This window comes from Nerophis ophidion, linkage group LG10 (genome assembly GCF_033978795.1).
Source record: "Nerophis ophidion isolate RoL-2023_Sa linkage group LG10, RoL_Noph_v1.0, whole genome shotgun sequence".
Classification (NCBI taxonomy): domain Eukaryota; kingdom Metazoa; phylum Chordata; class Actinopteri; order Syngnathiformes; family Syngnathidae; genus Nerophis; species Nerophis ophidion.
Genome location: NC_084620.1, coordinates 68,300,987 through 68,309,578, shown reverse-complemented (window position 1 = coordinate 68,309,578; position 8,592 = coordinate 68,300,987).

Here is an 8,592-nt window from a genome sequence, read left to right as displayed (position 1 = left end):
TACACACTGTGTGTATCGGGCGTGTACGTGTGAGGGGGCGAATGCTTGTTGTGTGAAGTGAAGTGAATTATATTTATATAGCGCTTTTTCTCTAGTGACTCAAAGCGCTTTACATAGTGAAACCCAATATCAAAGTTACATTTAAACCAGTGTGGGTGGCACTGGGAGCAGGTGGGTAAAGTGTCTTGCCCAAGGACACAACGGCAGTGACTAGGGTGGCGGAAGCGGGGATCGAACCTGCAACCCTCAAGTTGCTGACACGGCTGCTCTACCAACCGAGCTATACCACCCCGTGTGGAAAAGGCAAGTCTTGAGGCAGCAAGTACCTCTGCCTCAAGGTAGGGGGCGATACATTGTCAACTTGCATTTCTCCGACTTGCCACACTGGGAGAAGTGGGGGCGCTCAAGATAGCAGACACAGGTCTTTCCAGCGGAAGCCAGCATTTTTTTTTAACTGTATTTATAACATACATTGCATTTTTATTAGAGTAAGCCAGTGTTTGTGGGTGTTTTTTGTCAGATGCAAAAACATTTTTTTATTTCTTGGAATTAAATTGAATTAAATGAATGTTTCTGCCAATATGGAGGATTATATACTGTATCCAAGATGAAATAGTTCTCTACACTGGATTTTAAGACAAAATGAATGCGATCATACAAAGTACGCTTTCATGGAGGATAGCTATTGCTGCTTCAGATACAAATACAGAAAGGTAAATGTGGAGAGGCGAAGCCGACAGGCCGACGGCGGGGAAGGGCACGCTAGAACCCTGCCCAAGATGGCGGCAACAAGGCGGAGAATGCGGCGGAGCGGAGAGGCGGGGCGTGCCGGGAGCGACGCCGCTACAAATTGATTCAGGTGCGTGGATTGCGCACCGGGACACGATTGACTTATCTCCTTGCAGCGTATAAAAGGGGAGAATGAGGAAAGATCAAGGAAGGTGGTGGAGTGTCTGCAGCAGATGCAGCGCGTGAGAAGCAAGAGCAACAGAGAACAGCACACGAGAGACGGAGAGGCGGCCGACTGAAGAGCGGACCGGAGAGCAAGAGACGGGGAGCGACGACGGCGAAAAAGACAAGCTTTATTTGAAAAACGAAAAGAGTCAAACCTGCTCAAAAGCATGTCCTTCCTGGGTGGTCCATTGAACCCGCACGATGACGGCAAGAGACTGTCGCAGTAAATTACACTCACAATACTTGATTTATTTTGTTAAAAGCAAATGGGACCAAAAAGTATTTAATAACCACTTTATCAAATACTTTTTGGACCAATTTATCATATCATAATATCTTTATGATAATGTTTTTATGAAAGCGAATAACTCCCTTTTATGTCCCGTTACTCTAATGTGCAACCTAAATCCACAATGACTAGAGCTGCACTTGTGAATTTAAGTTAAAAAGAAAAAAGAAAAAGGAGAGTGTATGCCTCACCTGGTGTTTAGTTAACGTCAGTGATCTTATTTTAATGCCTCAAATTAACACTTGTACACATGTCCACCAGATGGCACTATGTTTCCCCATTCAAAGCATGCATGAAAATAATGTAAACAGACTTGCCTTTTAAGGGTTAAAAACCTAATTATATAATTTTAAGTGTGTACGTCAGGAAAATTGGCCCTGCGATGAGGTGGCGACTTGTCCAGGGTGTACCCCGCCTTCCGCCCGATTGTAGCTGAGATAGGCGCCAGCGCCCCCCCGCGACCCCGAAAGGGAATAAGCGGTAGAAAATGGATGGATGGATGGACGTCAGGAAAATGACGGACTTGTATAACATTGAAAATTATTTCACTGCATATTTTCACTATACTTAAAAAAAATACATATAAAACAATCCCTGGAAACATTATTTAGGGGAAGAATGTAATAGAAAATATCAATACAAAGTGTCAAGACAGAATAAACTCTCTGCTACAGTCTATAGGTCCCTAAAATATATAGATATCTAATGTATTCATACATTATGTGAATTATTTTTATATAGCGCTTTTCTCAAGTGACTCAAAGCACTTTACATAGTGAAACCCAATATCTAAGTTACATTTAAACCAGTGTGGGTGGCACTGGAAGCAGGTGGGTAAAGTGTCTTGCCCAAGGACACAACGGCAGTAACTAGGATGACGGAAGCGGGAATCGAACCTGCAACCCTCAAGTTGCTGGCACGGCCGCTCTACCAACCGAGCTATGTGGGATATACACATGTATATATAACCTAATCATATTTCTCCAATTTAAAAATAGCTGACCGTTTTTTCACCCTTTCTCTGGGATTATATTCCCAGTTGTGATCTCGGACGTCTGGTCCTTTATAGCAGTGACGTGCGGCGAGGTTCATGGCTGGTGAGGCACTGACTTCATCACAGTCAGATTTATAAACATATGAATCCTAAAGAGTATCTTGTTCACCATTCAATTGGCAGCAGTTAACGGGTTATGTTTAAAAGCTCATACCAGCATTCTTTACACATACAAACTGTAACACACAAAAAATCACATTTAATAAAAAAAAAAAGTTATTATGGTCTTACCTTTACTTATAAATGAAGTCCATGCGTCGCTCCTTCTGAACAAAAGCATCGATAACTTGTTTATAGAAGTCTTCCTTATCTTTCTTCGGTTTTAAAAGTCTTTGTCTTGCTGGAGATCACTGTCTGAAGCAAACCTTTTAGCTCCGGCGTTGGTCTTCCTTTAATTATTACCTCCTGCTTCGATTGAAAGTCCAGTTTAGAAAACTTTTTTATTTTAGATATGTAATCCTCCATGTTAAAAGAGGAAAAATTGCTGCACTTGACTTGCTAATTGTAGCTTGTTGTCGCTTATTCTGCAGCCGAGTATTCGCAAGAATGATCCCTGGGATCACTAGCGCCCTCTACCACCAGGAGGCGGGAGAACAGGTGCCTCACACAGTGCGTCTTCGCAGCCGTTTTATGATTAAGAAATACATTACACACATACAGTTGTTGACAAAATACACTGTACATTATATACCTCAGCTAACAGAACTATGGAAATGTATAATATAATTTATATAGCAATACGGTCTCACTGCATAGCAGTTAGCCGAGTCATTGCGCAATCCATGGTGAGGCTCAACTGGCTGCTGACCCACCGCAAGTAATTCTCAGTATTTGAACGGCAAATGTGAAAATTCAGTGATTTTGAATAAAAATTATCTAAAACTGGTGAAGTTACATCAATCAATCAATCAATGTTTACTTATGTAGCCCTAAATCACTAGTGTCTCAAAGGGCTGCACAAAACACCACGACATCCTCGGTAGGCCCACATAAGGGCAAGGAAAACTCACACCCAGTGGGACGTCGGTGACAATGATGACTATGAGAACCTTGGAGAGGAGGAAAGCAATGGATGTCGAGCGGGTCTAACATGATACTGTGAAAGTTCAATCCATAATGGATCCAACACAGCCGCGAGAGTCCAGTCCAAAGCGGAGCCAGCAGGAAACCATCCTGGGTCCCGACTCTGGGCGAGCCGTCCATCCTGGGTCCCGACTCTGGGCGAGCCGTCCATCCTGGGTCCCGACTCTGGGCGAGCCGTCCATCCTGGGTCCCGACTCTGGGCGAGACGTCCATCCTGGGTCCCGACTCTGGGCGAGACGTCCATCCTGGGTCCCGACTCTGGGCGAGACGTCCATCCTGGGTCCCGACTCTGGGCGAGACGTCCATCCTGGGTCCCGACTCTGGGCGAGACGTCCATCCTGGGTCCCGACTCTGGGCGAGACGTCCATCCTGGGTCCCGACTCTGGGCGAGACGTCCATCCTGGGTCCCGACTCTGGGCGAGACGTCCATCCTGGGTCCCGACTCTGGGCGAGACGTCCATCCTGGGTCCCGACTCTGGGCGAGACGTCCATCCTGGGTCCCGACTCTGGGCGAGCGGTCCATCCTGGGTCCCGACTCTGGGCGAGCGGTCCATCCTGGGTCCCGACTCTGGGCGAGCGGTCCATCCTGGGTCCCGACTCTGGGCGAGCGGTCCATTCTGGGTCCCGACTCTGGGCGAGCGGTCCATTCTGGGTCCCGACTCTGGGCGAGCGGTCCATCCTGGGTCCCGACTCTGGGCGAGCGGTCCATCCTGGGTCCCGACTCTGGGCGAGCGGTCCATCCTGGGTCCCGACTCTGGGCGAGCGGTCCATCCTGGGTCCCGACTCTGGGCGAGCGGTCCATCCTGGGTCCCGACTCTGGGCGAGCGGTCCATCCTGGGTCCCGACTCTGGGCGAGCGGTCCATCCTGGGTCCCGACTCCGGGCGAGCGGTCCATCCTGGGTCCCGACTCCGGGCGAGCGGTCCATCCTGGGTCCCGACTCCGGGCGAGCGGTCCATCCTGGGTCCCGACTCTGGGCGAGCGGTCCATCCTGGGTCCCGACTCTGGGCGAAAGGTCCATCCTGGGTCCCGACTCTGGGCGAAAGGTCCATCCTGGGTCCCGACTCTGGGCGAAAGGTCCATCCTGGGTCCCGACTCTGGGCGAAAGGTCCATCCTGGGTCCCGACTCTGGGCGAGCGGTCCATCCTGGGTCCCGACTCTGGGCGAGCGGTCCATCCTGGGTCCCGACTCTGGGCGAGCGGTCCATCCTGGGTCCCGACTCTGGGCGAGCGGTCCATCCTGGGTCCCGACTCTGGGCGAGCGGTCCATCCTGGGTCCCGACTCCGGGCGAGCGGTCCATCCTGGGTCCCGACTCCGGGCGAGCGGTCCATCCTGGGTCCCGACTCTGGGCGAGCGGTCCATCCTGGGTCCCGACTCTGGGCGAGCGGTCCATCCTGGGTCCCGACTCTGGGCGAGTGGTCCATCCTGGGTCCCGACTCTGGGCGAGCGGCCCATCCTGGGTCCCGACTCTGGGCGAGCGGTCCATCTTGGGTCCCGAATCTGGGCGAGCGGTCCATCCTGGGTCCCGACTCTGGGCGAGCGGTCCATCCTGGGTCCCGACTCTGGACAGCCAGTACGTCATCCATGGCCATCGGACCGGACCCCTTCCACAAGGGAGAGTGGGACTTAGGAGTAAAAGAAAAGAAACGGCAGATCAACTGGTCTAAAAAGGGTGTCTATGTAAAGGCTAGAGTATACAAATGAGTTTTAAGGTGAGACTTAAATGCTTCTACTGAGGTAGCATCTCGAACTGTTACCGGGAGGGCATTCCAGAGTACTGGAGCCCGAACGGAAAACGCTCTATAGCCCGCAGACCTTTTTTTGGGGTTGCCCACATCTGAGGTCCTCTCCAAGGTTTCTCATTGTCAGCATTGTCACTGGCGTCCCACTGGATGTGAATTCTCCCTGCCCACTGGGTGTGAGTTTTCCTTGCCCTTTTGTGGGTTCTTCCGAGGATGTTGTAGTCGTAATGATTTGTGCAGTCCTTTGAGACATTTGTGATTTGGGGCTATATAAATAAACATTGATTGATTGATTGATTACTGTTAAGCAAACTATTGATAGAACACGCCAAAACATGCATCTTTTATCATAGCTACACGTCCGACAAAAAAAACGCGTGAAAATCGGTGGTATTCAGTGAGGGAAGATGAATTAAACGCTCCAACAGTTCATTGCTCCTGCCAAGTGAATGGCACTGAGTGGAGCGGATCACCACTCCAAGATGGCCGCCCCGCATCTCGTCAGCGCCAGTAGGCAGTAGCGCTGGATGCTGTGTACCCTTATGGTTCTAACTTGGTCTGGGACACATGCGAACCCAATGTCTCATATGAGCATACTAGTGTTTTACGCTAGCTATTTGGCACACGGACATCTCCTTTTATGGTCAGGGTGTGCTGTCCTGACTTAGCACACACCCAGAGACCGAAAGGCGGACTAAAAACTAATGGTTTGGCTTCTCCAAGTTAGGAGTGCCTCATTTTCTTGACCTGAACTCTTTTGAAAAGGTGCGGACACTCTTGACTTCATGAAACCAAAATATTACAATTTCTGCAAGAAAATGAAAGGCAAAATGATGTCATGGCCACTCGCAGGGATGTGTATTTCTGGTCTTGTCATCCTGAATATCAAAAGTGATAGCCCTATCCTTGAGAAGAGACTACATGTCTAGCTCGACATCAAAATTTAAGTTATGAAAAACTCATGGATTTGGATACTTAGCGCCATCTTTGTCGGACTTGCCACTGAGTTTGTTTGTGTTTTAGTTTTTCCTGTGTGCGTGTTTAGTATTTCCTGTTTGCGCCTGCCTTGAATTACTGCCGGGTCAAACCCGCTCTGCAAAATAATTAGCGCATGCTTAGTATTACCGCCGGGTCAAACTCGTGACGTCATCATTTTCAAAATGGAGGAGGCTGATTTCAATACCGGTAATTTGAAATCGCATAAAGCAGGAGTAGGGAACCTATGGCTCTAGAGCCAGATGTGGTTCTATCGATGACTGCATCTGGCTCTCAGATAAATCTTAGCTGGCATTGCTTAACATGATAAGTCAGTGTTTTTCAACTAAAACACATTTTTTTCATTGAAAAAATTCAGCAGAAAACATAAAAAAATGAAACTCAGTAGCCGATATTGACGAAAAAAAATCGTTCTCGCAATAGCTCTTGTCTCTATGTAGGTGTACTGTCAAGCCCTAACTTATTTATAGAGTTTTTTCAGTGTTTTCCTGCGTGACTTGCGCTCCTATTTTGGTGGATTTTCTTCTTTTGTTGGTATTTTCTTGTATCAGTTTCATGTCCTCCTTGAATGCTATTCATCGCACATGCTTTGTTTTTACAATCAAGACTATTTAAGTTGTGCGGACGCACTCCTTCTATGTGTGGACCTACGGATGTACTTTGTGGACGCCATCTGCTCCGCACATTAAGTCTTTGCTGTCGTCCAGCATTCTGTTTTTGTTTACTTTGCAGCCAGTTCAGTTTGAGTTTTGTTTTGCTTCAATGCCTTTTCTTAGCGGCACTCGCCTTTTGTTTATTTTCAGTTTAAGTGTTGGATACCTTTTTACCTGCACGCTGCCTCCCGCATATTGTGATCATGACATACCACGTTCTCAACATCTACAAAAGCAATTAGCTACCTGCTGCCACCTACTGATATGGAAGAGTATTACACGCTTACTTATGCCGAGCTCTAGACAGCACAGACACTCAATAACAGCACATTTTTGAATTATAGTTACAGGTTTGCAAAAAATATTAACCCAATTAGGTGAAATTACATAATCTCTCCCACGACACACCAGAAAAAACAGCGATAAGTAATGAATAATTCCGCTGGTAATCAAAGTGTTAAAAATAACGTTCAAAATATAAAACATTCTCATGCATTTTAATCCATCCATCCGTTTCCTACCGTTCCTGTTCAAGAAGTCGCATTAATGGTAAGAGCTATTTTATTCATTAGCTTCAGAATAACAATGTCATTAAAAAGAAGAAGTCCCTTATTATATTCTCAAAATGTTGGTCTTACTTAAAAATGCACATTTATTTGTATTCAGTGTTAAAAATAATATATGGCTCTCTCGGAAATACATTTTATAATATTTTGCTTTCATGGCTCTCTCAGCCAAAAAGGTTCCCGACCCCTGGCATAAAGGGAAGAAGAGCAAGAGCTATTCAGTAGGATTTAAAGTCCAAGCTTACATCACACTCAAATTTTACTGCATGCCTTTGGTAAGTGCCGGAGTCAGAAGACATTTTCAAATAATTAGCGCATGCTTACTTTTACCGCATGCTTATGTAAGCGCAGGAGTGAGAAGAGGTTTTAAATTAATTAGTGCCCAGGCGGCAATTCGAGGAAATACGGTATGCCATGAGATGGGTAGGTTGTGAGTTCAAACCCCGGCCGAGTCATACCAAAGACCATAAAAATGGGAGCCATTACCTCCCTGCTTGGCAATCAGCATCAAGGGTTGGAATTGGGGGTTAAATCACCAAAAACGGTGTTGCTCACTGCTCCCCTCACCTCCCAGGGGGTGATCAAGGGTGATGGGTCAAATGCAGAGAATAATTTTGCCACAACTAATGTTTGTGTGCTACGATGAGGTGGCGACTTTTCCAGGGTGTACCCCGCCTTCCGCCCGATTGTAGCTGAGATAGGCACTGGCGACCCCAAAGGGAATATCCATCCATCTTCTACCGCTTATTCCCTTTGGGGTCGCTGGAGCCTATCTCAGCAACAATCCGGCGGAAGGCAGCGTACACCCTAGACAAGCTGCCACATCATCACAGCCCAAAGGGAATAAGCGGTAGAAACTGGATGGATGGATAGTTTGTCAGCGTTTCCCAAACATTCATTTATTTGTGGCGGGCCGCCACGAAAGAATCACGGCCGCCACAAATAAAATAAAAAATAAAAATAAAATATATATATATTTTTTTTTTCGGCTTTTGACTTGCTCGACCGCTCATAAAAGCATTGGGACTCTGTCTGTGAATGGAGCTTGTAGTTACATATTATGTAAATATTATATAAATATGTATATAAATATGTACATATTTATAGACACCCCCACCCCTTTTAAGAGGACGGGCAATATGTGCATGTGTAAAGTTATGAGGACATGCCTCATTTAGCGCAAAAAAGTCGTTTGGTTTAAGCCAGGTTTCGCTGAGACCGATGACGTTAAGATGGTTGTCTCTGATAATATCATTA